Source organism: Protobothrops mucrosquamatus, unplaced genomic scaffold (assembly GCF_001527695.2).
Source record: "Protobothrops mucrosquamatus isolate PMUCROS unplaced genomic scaffold, P.Mucros_1.0 scaffold326, whole genome shotgun sequence".
Classification (NCBI taxonomy): Eukaryota; Metazoa; Chordata; class Lepidosauria; order Squamata; family Viperidae; genus Protobothrops; species Protobothrops mucrosquamatus.
The window spans coordinates 270,006-283,766 of NW_015386665.1; positions in this window are offsets into that span (position 1 = coordinate 270,006).

Here is a 13,761-nt window from a genome sequence, read left to right on the forward strand (position 1 = left end):
ACCAATTCCAGTAGCCGTTCCTTATATGCTTTAGCCTCCAGTCCCCTAATCATCTTTGTTGCTCTTCTCTGTACTCTTTCTAGTCTCAACTAGACATACTCAATTCCAGCAGCCATTCTTTATATGCTTTAGCCTCCAGTCCCCTAATCATCTTTGTTGCTCTTCTCTGTACTCTTTCTAGAGTCTCAACATCTTTTTTACATCGCGGTGACCAAAACTGGATGCAGTATTCCAAGTGTGGCCTTACCATATATAGAACTGCATCTTATAACACAGCAGTGGTTCCTTCAGTGTAAATCAAAATAATAAGTGTTGTTCTCTCCATGTTTTGACATCATGGTGCATATGATATCAATGAAATACACACATAATTTATCTCATGTGAGTGATGATGTCTTGGGGTGAGTGGCATCATTATAGCTTATATGTGATACCTATGGTCTCATCTTCTACAAAAACTTTCAGTGCACATTTGACAATGTGCTTCTTCCCTACATTTTCAGAATTTTCTAGTGGAGGTTTTGAATATAAAAATGAAAACAATATGTTTGATATTAAGGGAGAGTTCACAAAAATGTTTTTTTAGTGGGAAAAAGGTGCATGAAAACATATAGTATTAAGGAAAATTCATTAAAATATAGTGATATATACCCCTAGCTGGGGGCTGCATGGTAAAAGATATTGTAAAAAGAAAAACTGCAGTATAGCAGTTAAAAATGTCAAGGTGTACTCAATCAGACTGGTCTGTCTGAGAAACTTCCTGTATGTATGTATGTATGTATGTATGTATGTATGTATGTATGTATGTATGTATGCATATATATACACATACACACACATACAGGAAGTTTTTCAGACAGACCGGTCTGATTGAGTACACCTTGACATTTTTAACTGCTATACTGCAGTTTTACTTTGAAAGGAATATTATTTTATATTATATTATATAATATATTATATTATATAATATATTATATTACAATATTATTTTCATTTCCCCACACATTTTACAAATTGATGCAAATTGACTACACTGACACAGTAATGCAATGATACAGAAAGGACTTGTCCTTGCCTTGATCAGGGATGTTCCCAGAATAGTCTCTCCTGTTGGTCTCCCATTCAGGTAATAACTGGACTAGACAGTGCTTCTCAACCCAAATAAGATGCTGCCAATGTAAAAACTCTGGTGGTGATTTGCAATTGTTCACTTTCACTAAAGAAGCCTCTGCTTGCAGAGTTCTTTTTTTTACATGTAGTACCTTTGTTTTGAGAAGTAGAAAATCTTTTTTAAAAAAGATGTATGCTTTGAAGCATCAACTGTTTGTTGATACTGTAATAAACAGTTTCACTGGGAAGTTATGTTGCCTTTGATAATAAAATTGTAACTTTTTAGATGTTATTTTTAGCAGTGGAACTACAGAGTTCTTTCAGTACTTCCTATAATGATAACTCTTGCATGATATTTCTGAATGGAAATAGATGAACAGATACCTCATTCCTGGCTACTATCATCTTTTGTTTTGGAGCCAATCTTCAAAAAAAAAAGAAAAGAAAAGAAAGAAAGAAAGAAAGAAAGAAAGAAAGAAATTACAGACCTGACATCAATACCCTGGAAGATTTTGGAAAAGCAACAAATCTGCAAATACCTAGAGACAAGAAAAGTTATAATTAGAAGACAACACGGCTTTGTCAAAAACAGATCATCCCAGACAAATCTTACTACATTATTTGATAATGTCACAGAATTAGTAGACCAGTGAAATGCTGTGGACATCATTTATTTGGACTCTAGTAAGGCATTTGATAAAGTAGACCACAACTTATTACTTGATAAGATAGAAAAATATGGGTTAGACAGCATCACAACCAGATGGATTTGTAACTGGCTGACCAACCCACACTCAATGTGTAATCCTTAATGGAACTGCATCCACATGATGGGAAATATGCAGTGAGGTACCTCAAGGCTCTGTCTTAGGCCCAGTACTCTTCAATATCTTTATAAATGATTTAGATGAGGGCATAGATAATTTTGCTCCTACAGCTGAGCCTAATATTAGATATATGAAGCTGGACCCAGAAGTGGCCATTAGATCTCTTGATTGCAGAGTTATTGGGCGGAATATCTTCAGCAGTAAATATTGGAACACCCATTAAGTTATATCAAATTTCCTTGATTCTCATATGCATTGGGGCCAGAGAATTCTTCATTCTTCTTTAATCAAGCCTCTGGATTTAAGCATGTTGGTCCTTATATGGATGTCATCAGTGGTAGAACTCAAATACCTGAACAACCAGTTCTTTTATTCGATGCAGGCCTGGGCTCCGAGGCCTAGAACAGACTTCCGGAAGTGGCATCCATGCACTTCCAGTGGGCTGTTTTAGGCCTTGGAGGCCTCCCCCAGGCCTCCACGGCCTAGAACAGACTTCTGGAAGTGGCATCCATGCACTTCTGGTGGGCTGTTCTAGGCCTGGGAGGCCTCCTCCAGATCTCCAAGGCCTAGACTGGACTTCTAGAAGCCAGCCGGTTCTCTGAATGCAGCAAAATTTAGCTACCAGTTCTACCAAACCGGTGCGAACCAGCTGAATCCCACCACTGGATATCATGATCTTACCTCCAGGAGTTATTTTCAACTCATAGTCCATCCAATTATTGCTCTATTAAACCTACAGAGTAAACCATTTGAGAAAGTAATGAAGTAAACCTATTGAATAAACCATTTGAGAAATATATGAGATTCCATAAGAATTTAGAGATATTCTACACCACAATTTAGAAATGTAAGACTGCATTTGTAAGACTGTTGCAATTATCTGCAACAAAGCAAATGTAGATACACTCTAATTTCTTCATTTCATTGAAGAATCCAGGAAAAGAAAACTTTATTTGCTACTGTTGTAATGCAGGACAAGAGAAGTCTGTTTGCAATAAATTCTTACCTTTGATCTATGGCTCTGGACCTGTGAGGATTTCATTAATTTTAATTGACTCATTCTTTAAATGGGCACTTCATAGAGTTCAACATACTGTACTTCCTAATGAACTGTAAGAGATGATAAAGGCAGGGTTAGCAAGACAAATTGCCCATGACACTAGTTATTAAAATCTATGGAGGATTTCAGGGCATTTTGGGGTTATTCTACCTTATCATAGAGGAATATAAGCACATAGGGAAACTGGGCAGCACGTCAAGACATGACATTAATCATGGATAAATACAAGGTAGTGCACAGTGGTTGTAACTTGCTACATTTGTGCAATAATCTGATGGCCTTCAAACATTTAGAGGTCTCAGAGGAAAGGAGTGCCAGTGTACCGGTAGGTGTTATTGTCATTGTCACTTTCTTCTCAGTTTGTGGATACGTGCATATGTGTCTTTTTAAACAAACCAAATTTAAAAAAGAATTCTTTGAATAGCTTAAATATGGGACCAAAGTAAAAAACAGGGTCCTCCTTTTCTATTAATGCCACATTCCATTTTGGCCACTTGCCTCTGAAGGTATATTTATTAACAGTCTGAAAACCTCCTGGAAATAGTGATGAGGATGGCTGATTATAGGTGTGGTAGGATGTATGTACAAAGAAAGATTGTGAAGTCTAGAATTATTTTGCTTGGATGAATGAATTAGAGAAGGCCTGATGGTGGCAATGAGGTTTATATAAGTATATATTGGGCAGTACATATTACTTTTGCTCCCTTCTTAACATAAAATGAGCATAAATGCCAGGTTGAATGAAAAGGGAGTAAAATATACATTGGGGAAAGCTGCAGTATCCTGGAATATATTATAACATTTGTGGCAGTGTAGCTCTGCTGCAACTATTACAATTTTAAACGTGAGCTAATGTTATGATATTTAACCAAGGAAGACTCTGATATCAATTAAAAACAATCTCAGAATATTATGCATGTGTTAGTGCACAATATCTCAAAATAGAAAAGAATTGCTGTTTTAAGGAATGTTTAATGTTTTTCAGTAATATCCCCTTTTTTTGGTAAACAAGTAAAATAAACTAATTAAATTCCCATTAGCACCCACATTAAAATACACTGGAGGACACATAAATCATGGTTTATATGGTTTGGCATGTTATGTGAGCCTGCCCAACTATGATATATTTATGAAGCCAGTATCTCTAAATTGGTGCAGTATTGGTGGTAGTCATAGTTTGAAAATATAAATGATTGTACAAATTGGTTTCTGTAGTTATTTTATACAAAGGGAAATTAGAAAAGAATTAGAAAAGACTTAATTTTGTTAGGCTGCTGCTAGCTACCCCCCTCTAGATACCTCCTGCTTACCTACACTTTATTACTCATGTTTATCTCTGCCCTTTTAATAAGCTGATCTGCACATTTCCAAGTCAAAAACAGGGCCACAGTCGTTTTCTTTTCAACTCAGTACTTCTGTATGTTTAGAAATAAGACACTGCATGTAATATATGTATGTAAAGATCTCCAAACTCTGCCTGTCCATGTCTGTTTGGAATAAAAAGTAAAATAAAGAAATGAAAATGGCAGTTGTGATGCAATGTACATAAAAAAAAAATAGGCAGAGCTTTAATCAGACTGTAATAGTCATCATCTTAACATTTTAACCAGACCCTGAGGATGGTGCTCTTGCTGTCCATCAGCAGGATAACTTTCCAAAAACTGGACAGAGGACCAGATCTAGTATGATGAGGAAAAACCAGCAAATTAAAAAGGGTTAAATCTAAGCTGGGAGAAAATTATTGCAGAAAAAAAAGTCCAAGGAGAGAAGCAACTTAGAACTAAGGAGAAACTTCCTGACAGTTAGAACAATTAGCCAATGGATCAACCTGCCTCCAGAAGCGGTGAATGCTCCAATACTGGAAGTTTTTAAGAAGAGACTGGACAGCCATTTGTCTGAAGTGGTGTAGGGTTCCTGCCTGAGCAGGGGGTTGGACTCGATGACCTCCAAGGTCCCTTCCAACATCATCATCATCATCATCATCATCATCATCATCATCATCATCATCATCATCATCATCATCATTATTATTATTATTATTATTATTATTATTATTATTATTATTATTATTATTATTATTATCCCTGTGGAAGAGGCACTAGGGCAGTTTTTCAGAATGTTGGGAGCTGCTCCCTTCTATGCCGCCCTGCCTCCTGTCATGTGACCCAGACTAATGCATATGCCGCCTGCCCTGTGCTTCCCTGGGCACACATGCACACAAATGTATATGGTCATAACTAATGGGAAGGCAGAAACATGCAGACTCTGATACTGAAGAAAATATAGACTCAGGTTAAAATACATTGGAATGGAATTATTTTGTATTGAAAGAAATTGGAACTAAATGAAGGAGCTATGCTCAATATCAGCATAACTGCATAACCAACTTGTTGTTTTCTAAACAGGCATGTATGGCTTGCTTTTCGAAATAAAAACATAGCAGAAACTGTTACTTTGCTTTACCCAGCATTAAGCCATGCTTACATAAACCTTAGTCTAACTAAGTTAACAGTCTGATTTTAAGATTAGTCAGAGAGTCTATGCTCAGAAATCTAGCATCCTAGAGTACAACTATCATATGTGGGTTGCAAACAGAATGACTACTAGATGGAAGCAAAGGTTTTAAACATTTTTTAAATTTCTTTCTTGCCATCTAATGGCCATTTTTGCAGACTACTGGATTAACCCTTACCGGGATTATATCTATTTTGACCTGCTCTATTTCAAACAGACAGGCTAAAACATATAACCTACCACCACGAGGGAGAGATGCTTTCAATCAAGTACATATAGTACACGTAGATTCAGATTATGCCCAGCCCTTCTTCTGATGGTTACAGAAGAAAGTTTGGGCCTTTTAAAAGAAGATCTTGTTGCAGGAATAACGCTGGAAAAACAGGATATAACATTAAATCCCTCAGGGTCTGATTAAAATTTAGATTCTCAAATAAAGAGAAGTCTAGGAAAAATGAAGCAGAGCAGCTGCTCTAGATATGACTATTTCAGAGGAAATAGGTGGAAAGTTCAGTAAGGAATTTGCATTATGATTTTAATTTTTGTTTCTATGAGTTGCACTAATAACATTCTGAATGATAAAATTGGCTATAATTTTTTTTTTACCTATTTCGACGTAAAATAATAGCAACTTGAAAACATTCATTTTGAGGTTGTTGGTTTTTTTGCTGGATTGTCTAGTTTTTAAACCAAACTGTTCAATTGTGATCTAATCAACTTTATAATATAAATATAAAACAATGCAAAGAATTTAATAGTCATCTTTCATCAGCACTAGAAGGAAGCTGGAAAAATTTATTAGCATATGTCCAAGTAGATTATGACTGCATTTTTGTTTGATATTAAAAATCTGCATCATATTTTACTTTTAAACTTTATTGCTTATTATAGGCATTATTTAATTTCTATAAATCAGTTTTTTATTTTATTTTTTTAATAAATATTTTTAAGATATTTCATATTATCTGTGTGTTTATGTGTCTGTCTGTCTCTCTCTCTCTGTGTGTCTGCTTGTGCATTGTAGCTTCTGATTTTCTCCTATTAATTATACATAGAATGGCAAGTACATTTTCATATGCTGTGAAAACAGTACTTCTGAGATTATATTAGGGGCACCAATGGGCCTACAAATGCCTCAATTGGTGCCGGTCAGATTTGGTTTATTTGACTTCTTATTTGTTTTTTAAAAAATCAGATTTAATTCTGTAATGTCACTTGGTTAAAAATGAAGTTTTCTTAGAAAATAAAAACATGAGTGGCTACAGCCCAATGTTTTGTTTGAAGTGCATCCACTTGTGCAGAAAAAGCACAAACAAGAGGCTTAGTAAAGTGTTTCCTATAGAAGGAAAAGCTAGAAGATATGGGTTGTTTCTTCATATGAACAAAGAGAGCTCTGCTCCAACCAATTCAAATTAGAATTTGATATGCTTCCTTATTGGTATCCAGTAACACGTACAGAACTCAAATACCTGATTAACCAACTCAACCCATGAAAAGCATCAGGGAATGACCTTTTAACTGATTAAATTATTTGCAACAACCTAGAGGGGTGGATTCCAGGCTTAGCTTCTCTGTTTTTTGCTATTGACGGTTTTGCAATAATTCCCAAGAGATTATAACAATAATAGTTCCCATTTACAAAATGGGGGAGGGGGGGAGGAATCTACCAGTTAACTATTGCCCCATCAGTCTGTTAATTATCATAAGCAAATTATACGCTAAACATTTAAACACAAAATTACTTGACTGGATGAAATTTGAATAGTTTTTCGCAGAGGAACAATCTGGTTTTAGAGCTAATTGTCCATCGCTTGATCATGCATTTGTGTTACAACATTTAGTAAAAAAAAGTGCAGAGTTAAACTTAACTCAGCACCATATGCAGCTTTTATCAATTTTAAATTTGCATTTGATTCAATATTCAGATCAGTGTTTCTCAAACTTGGTAACTTTAAGATATGTATACTTTTACTCCCAGAATTCCCCAGCCATGTGGGAATTCAGTTTCCTGGGTTTCTACAGGTTTAGAAACCTGTTTCCTGGAGCCATAACCACTGGACCAAACTGGCTCAGATAATAGTGATAATATTCTTTACTATTATTTTAGCTTGTGTTTTATATTTAGCTCCCCTCTTTTATTTTTAAACAGTTTGTTAGTTGTTTTGTTCTATACTGTTCTCTGACCAAAATAAACTTTGATTGACTGAAAAGATGTGATAGGTAGTACTCTGAAAGTTTTGTAATTGGTAATGTTCTCCATATCAGCCATGTTACAAAGGCTGCTGCATTCCCAACAGTCATTTTGAAGAATGCCCACAACATATTCCAAATGCACTGAAAGGTTTTGATATTGCTGGTTTTTATTTAGTTGAGGGCCTGGCCTATTCGTTTGCTAACAAACCATTAGGAGCTTTTACAAGCCATGAATTAGTTTCAAGCAGAAGTACTACATTTTAATCACTTTGTGCTTTTCTTAATATAGCCATTGTTAGAATTAGTAATTAATACCTGCTTTGGCAACTGCCAGAAAAAAGCAAGGGGCTGACCACAAACGCTTCGTACGTGAGAAATGTCACTCTAGCTGGCAGGATGTGGCTATGTAACTGGGCTGAAGAATTTTGCAAGTGGGCCTGTTACTGGAACAAGGAAAGGAAAAATGACATTTAGCTTAGCTGTGGTCAAGAATGTCCAGGCAAAGGCCTGGAAGTACAGTAAAAAGTTTTTATATTATTAGCATGTTTAAAAAACACACCCGGAGGTGGAGAGCTTAGCTAATTAAGTGCAACCCCTGCCCCAAGCTTAATAAGGCATATTAACTCATATTGCACATGCCTTAAAAAACAATCAGGAGCAAATGATGAAAGTTCAGGAAATTATATAGTTTTATGGTATAAATGAGCTTGCTGAATTTCAGAAGGCACATGCAATTTGGACTTGGATTCTAAGCATATCTCTCTTTCATTCTTCACAGAAATAAAGTATTAAACCCCACTTTCCTTGACTCAGTATTAGTTCCCTACACTGAATTCACTACAAATGAACCAGTGTTTTGGGTTGGGACGATATATTGACCACAACTGGGGCTGCTAACTAAGCTGTTAAGCAAAGCAGTTTTCTAAATGGAACCATGACTGTTTTTACCATCTTACTTCTGTTTTGCTTTGCCTTACAGAGTTGTGAAGCCCATAAATGTGAAAATTGGTTGCAAAGTTACTTTTTCATCACCATCATAACTCCAAATGGTCTATAAAACATTTAGTAATTGCTAAATGAAAACTACAGTTACCTTCTCTGTTTCAGCCACTTTGTTAGACATAATGTCTAGACATATGCAATATACAGTTAAATATATTTTAGCCACTGATTAATTTGCTCGTTTATTTAAATTGCTCTACACATTTTTTTCCTTACATTTCAAAATCTTACTACATTTTCATAATCTAGATTATAACTCTAATTAATTGTAGTTCTGTTTAATGCCCTTGTAAATGACTAAAAAAGTTACTATAGCATAAATTCATGTTCCATATGCCTCCAGATTTTTTTTTCAAATGAAAAATAAACAGGCTAGGCTATAACCTATTACAATTAATCAGGAATGCCCAACAGTTGCACTATGGGTTTTTTGTTAAATAAATAGAAAAATCATTAACTTAAATTAAAAACAATAAACATATTAAAATTAGCATATTAAATAAAATAAATGGAAATGAAAATAGGACTGACTTGGAAAGTAATAGAGGAATGCTGAATTAATGTAGTATAACGTTAGATCTGAGTCATAAAATTCTAATAATTGTACATCTTAGAATAATATGCTTTTATGGGTGCTAACTTTATACACTACTAAACAAGGGAAACACATAACTGAAATGATAAACGGAAATATTAAAATGCATATATTTTGCAAGTACCAACGGCTGAATATTTCTAAAATTACAATTAATTAAAAATAAATCCTGCCATAGAAGGGAAAGTTTGGTCTAGTGCAGGGGTCCCCAACCCCTGATCCATGGACCAGTACCAGGCCGCAGCATGCCAGCAACTGGTCCACACAGACAAGCAAAGCCCCATCTGTGGGATGCAGGCAGCATACAAAACCACACACCCTCCGGTCCGCGGAAAAACCTCTCTCCATGGAACCAGTCCCTGGTGCCCAGGAACCTCTGGTCTAGTGTTAAGGCTCCATGCTAGAAATCAGAAGACTGTGAGTTTTGCTTTAGGCATGAAAAACTATCAGGGTAACTTTGGACCAGTTACTCTCTCTCAGACCAACTCACCTCACAGGGTTATTGTTGTGGGGAAAAGAGGAGGAAGGTGAATTAGGTATCTTTGCTGCCTTGAGTTATTTATAAAAAAATAAAGCAGGATTTTAAAAAAATCTTATTAAAAAAATCTAATAATAACAACAATAAAACTATGGCTATGCATCTTTGTGCCTGCTCAATCTCCTATCCCAGTAAGGATGGATATACTCTATGGGCAACTTCATGTCCCCCAAGTTCTCTTTTAGTTAATGGCTTTTAAAAACAGGATTAAGCTATTCCCTTGCTGGTGATTTGCACTATCTTATAACCTATACAGCTAGCCCTTGAGGTATGACAGACCATTTAATGAACATTCAAAGTTACAACAGATCTCCCAAAAGCTGTATACGGTCCCATTTCAAAGTTATGATGGCTGCAGTGGCCTTGTGGTCATTCGCCCTTACAACCCACCACAGATCCAAATGTGGCTACCATTTTGACTTGTTTGCTTGTGGGCAGGGATAAAATGATGGTCACCCAACAAACTGCTTCATTTTGCTGTGTTAGAGAGGTCTGCATAGTACTTCAGAAGCTTCTCGATGTGCAGACCTTGTTATTTGTCCTCGAGACACATGGCAGCGATTCAAATGCAGCCACCATTTTGTGGGTGAGACAAAATTGCGGCCACTTTCAGAAACATGCCATGTGGCTGTGCAAAGAAGGCCTTGGAGCTTTTCAAAAGGTATGTGAAGAGAAAAGTGTTTGGTCGGTGGGGTGGGAATCATGCCTAAGGCCTGGGAGGACCCAATGGGAGTGGGAAAAGTCTTGTTGGGACCCAAGGCACAGGAAGTGGTGCATGGGGCATCTTGGGGGTGGGGGAGGCTTTGAGAGGGCCAATGCAGGTGAGCCTCAGCCTGTGCTAGACCTCCAGTGGCCTCCCTCACTCAGGAGGCACCGCAGACTCTGCTTAACAACCTGTATGTTTGTTTAATGTTTCATTGAGGAGACCTGGGATGGAGGCATCATTAGGTGACACATTTCACTAACGACTGTCATGGGCAGACTCCATTACAGTTGTATCGCAAGGATTATCTTGAGGGTCAGTCTTATGCTGCTATAACATAACGAAGATAGGTTTGATATCTTTTCATAGCATGCTCTTTAAACAAAACCCTTGAAGAGATGTCTAACAGCTGATCAGAAAACAACTGTACTGCCTAACACAGAACACTTGCTCAAGATGAAGGCAATATAAACCACAAAGACAATACTGCTCTTCTGTTTTTGCCCTATGGGGTGTTTTTCTTTCTCTCTCTCTCTGTGGGGGGGGGGGGAAAGGAGTGGCTTGCCATTGCTTTCTTCCTGAGATAAAGCCAAAAGTCATCCATGCAAGAATGGGAACAACTTGCAACGAATCCAAAAAGTTCATCTAACTGCAAAATGAATAGAATTTTCCTTCTGTCTTTCTGATACTGGCTGCAGTTCAGAAGCAGAAGAAGAATATGAAATTTTCATTTTTTAATAGTCATATTTCATATTTCTAAGGTTTTATGTTGTTTTTGAATATGAGCTGACAAAGAGTCAGGTTGAATATATATCTGTCCAAAGTGGAACACATTCTAATTCTATATTCGTATGCTATCTATATAAAAGATAAATAAAGAGATGGATAAATTTTCCTGGGAAATGCCTTTCATTTTTGGCATTAGTAATTTAAGTGGATTATATAAAACTTCACACTTTGTAATTATTTTATAATTAAAATGCAAATTGTACAATCTACTGAAAATGGAAATTATTCCACCAGCTCATATTTAAATGCTGTGATGAATTTGGGGCCCTTAATCATTTTGCATTACTTTATTGAGCAAATAAAGAAATGTCTGATTACATCTAATACCCCTTTGAGAGGCAGCTTATGTTTGCCCAATACACTTGACATGTGCCTATAAAGAATGAGTCAATTATTTCAAATAAGAAAAGGCTATATATACTAAGGTCTTCATGACTTTGGAGAAATCATTTTATTTAACTGAACAAATTAAAAAATAAACTGTATCAGATTTAGCACAGTGAAGAAATCCATTTAAAACTGATCAAGTCTTATAAATAGTAAAGGAAATGGGGCAGTAATTCTCTCTATATAAAAATAATAAAATTATCACAAATAGTAGAACCATAAAGTTAAAAGGGCTATTTGGTCCCCTGAATACAACTGCCTGTTCACTGCAAGAATCCATATTAAAGCTTTCCAGAAAGATTGTTGGCTTTTCTTTTGATAATTTTTTCCACTGCTTTGTTAGGACTTTTCCCCCTTGATATTCAACTAGAATCTTAAAATTTAAATTCATTATTCCATGTTCTGCTTGTGAGACAAACAGAACATATTATGACTTTGAATAACTCTTCAAGTATTCAAGTATTCAAGAATGATATCCTATTTTTCAATCTTCTCTTCTCAAGTCCTCACTCACTATCTATAGGTAGTCCTCATTTAATGACCTTTCAAAGTTATGGCAGTTTAACAAATACTTTGTGACTTCTATTCAGTTTCTCAGCATTTTCCCTCAAAGTGGTTCCCAGAACTGGACACACTCTTAAGACTGAGTCCACTCAATGCAAAGTGCAATGCAGAATATAAAAGAACAGACACAGTATCACCTTCCCTAATTTTTCTAAAATAAACAGGAAATAATTTAGAAATGATACTTCTCTTTAGCTAGTTAAAACTTTCATTTGCTTCCTTTGTCACTAGATCATACTTCTGATTAATATTCAGTTTTTAATCAGTTACAATTCCAAATTAATTTTTCACACCTCTCATTACTCTGATCATATATTCCTTATCCTAGGCCTGTGCAGTTAAATTCTTTTTCTTACATTTCTTAAATTCTGCCCACTTCTCTATCAAAATAATTTTATTTGTTTTTCTGTCTTCTAACATTATATTTGTCCGCCGTGTTTCGTGTTGTCTGTACATATGAGCATTTTCTCTCTTTTCATTCAACTATTTAATTGAAATTACTTCTACTTAATGAAGAATATGCTAATATCTGATGATCTGCATTTCTTCAAGATTGTTTTATCACCACATGTCAAATCTCCTCTGTTTTCAGACTATCATTGCTCGGGCTTGCATTTTGCCCTTCCTGATGAAAGGGCCAGTGTTTGTCTTTCTCCAGTCATCTAAATATTTCACCCCTTGTCCAGGATTTCTCAGAGAAAACAGATGGGTTTGACTTGATCGTGAACAAGTTTCTTCAGGATCATTCACATCATTCATCTGATACTAGAGATCTGAACTAATTCCAAGTTAGCAGACTGTATTCCCTGACTGCATTCCTGACACAGCAAACGAGAAACCTGCTTATTCAGCCATTTCTTTCAAGTGCCTAAGGCAGGGGTAGGCAACCTTAGCTCTTTTATGACTCGTGGACTTCAACTCCCAGAATTCCTGAGCCAGCATGGCTGGCTCAGGAATTCTGGGAGTTGAAGTCCACGAGTCATAAAAGAGCCAAGGTTGCCTACCCCTGGCCTAAGGGAAGACATATCTTCTTTTCAGCAGAACCTGAGCTAGTTCTTTTACTTTTTCCTTCTTATCGATTAATGATTAATTAATAATTGAAGTGGCTGGGATCAGGAGTTCTACTTCAACACCTTGGTAGGCTCCAGGTTGGGAAGAGCTTGCGTAGGAAACAGCGTAGTACAGGGAATCAACAGAAGTCAATATGCTACAGATATTATTGTACTATTTATCTTGCAGTTCTAGATATACTCTTCCCATCTGTTATAGAGAACAAAGGTATATCAACACAAAACAGAAACTACCGGCCAATTGTTATTTTGTAAACAAGTAATTTCTTTGGTAAAGTGAATCTGTTTCTGCATGATGTTCCTCACAAGGCTAAGGAGAATGGTAATTTTTATCCAGTATTTGGACAACCCAAATCACTTCCAATTGAAAGAAAACTTCTGCATCCCTTCTGAAATGACAAGGTTGGCA